Below are 1,693 nucleotides of genomic sequence, written 5' to 3'. Positions count from 1 at the left end.
AGAGATAGGGGGGGGGAAGCAGGAGGTCGAGCGAGGGAGAGATGGGGATCGGGGCCCCTGGCGGCGCTGGAGGGGGCATCGAGGGAGAGAGCAAGGGGATCGGGAGGAGGCTACGGTTAAGAGGGGTGTGGGCCTCCAGGAGCAAATGGACCGGCCTGGTTGGGAGACCCAAGTGGCCAGCTGGGCCTCTTTCTCTAAACTCCCACTCCTCTTTTATCTACCAAAACAGTAAATAGCACAGAAATAAAATGGGAGAAAGAAAGGTTTGGAGAAAGAATTTGGGCAAGAGGGTAATTTTCTTGAGCTCACAAAACTGTGCATCTTCCAAAAATAGAAAAGAGCACACATGTGAAGTTTGAATTCAAACTCATTTGAATTTAATTCAAATGAGTGTGAGAAGGAAGTGGGTATTCGATAGGTCCAAAATTGTTGGGAATTTTGGTAGAGCTCCGGAAAAGGTAAAAGAATTATCGACAAAGTTTGAGTGTCGAAAATCGGAAGAAGGAAAGGTCAAAGATTTAACATGCAAGTGGGTTGCGGATAATTCCAAATTAATGGAATACTTTATAATAGCTCCCTAAATATTGGAAGGGTATGTTTTAAAGAGAAACCACCATGTGAGTTCCCTCGATTTAAATAGATCAACGATCTATGCAATTTATTTAAGTGAGATGCAAAAGATTTATGACATGATGACGTGATGCAATGCAAAAATAAAAGGAGCAAGCAAAAAATGAAACACACGGAGAAACCCGGAACCTATGGAAGTCCAACATCGGTCTTGGGGCGTCACACCCCAAAAACCTTAAGGTATAATTTACTTACTCCACATGCATTGCTCTAGCTGCATGTATACCATGAATCTAGGACATGGTTCAAAGAGGAAAGGAGTGGGGGAAAATAGTGGGAAAAGTTGTATATAGCATGAATCTAGGACGAGGTTCAAAGAGAAAATGAAGGGGGGAAAGTTGTATAGCATTAATCTAGGACGTGGTTCAAAGAGGAAAGGAATGGGGGAAAGTAGTGGGGAAAGTTGTATCGCATAAATCTACGACGTGGTTCAAAGAGGAAAGGAAGGGGCCAAAGTACTGGTTCAAAAAGGAAAGGAAGGGACAAGGCTGTAGAGTTTGAGCAGGACTAGATTTGCTGCGCTCACATAGGGAAAGGCGTTTAAAGATAACAAAACTGGGACCAACACCAATATGCTCCTTGGTTGCTTGTTCTTTGTTGCAACAGACTGTGCATGACCACAGTACATCGGTAGATGCACATGGTGCTGGTGCGTCCACTGTCCCGTGCAACTCACTAGTTGTTGTTAATCTAAGGCTCTGTTTGGTTAAAAACTACCTAGTCCCTACCTGCCGGGTTCCAGGGACTAAACATGGATTAGAGGTTATTAAATGACATGCTAAAAGACCATGTTACCCCTAGTAATGAACTAATAGAGACAAGGTGCGATGCGTGGCAGGGGCAACTATTGGAAAAAGTCCTAAAAAGACTCCCTCGGGGTCTTCTTTCTTTAGTCCCAAATGCCCACGTTTAGTCCCTAAAAGTCCCTCCTCTTTGGTTTAGATGGGACTGACACGGAGTTTTTTTAGTCCCTACACCAAAATGTCCCTGTAAACAAACACCCTCTAATAATGCCGCTGGAAAATTGATGCAATGCCACAGTTAAAAGCAAATTAAATGTTTA

This window comes from Triticum dicoccoides, chromosome 3A (assembly GCF_002162155.2).
Source record: "Triticum dicoccoides isolate Atlit2015 ecotype Zavitan chromosome 3A, WEW_v2.0, whole genome shotgun sequence".
Classification (NCBI taxonomy): Eukaryota; Viridiplantae; Streptophyta; class Magnoliopsida; order Poales; family Poaceae; genus Triticum; species Triticum dicoccoides.
The sequence above is the reverse complement of the archived record's forward strand: the minus strand, read 5'-3'. Positions refer to the sequence as shown.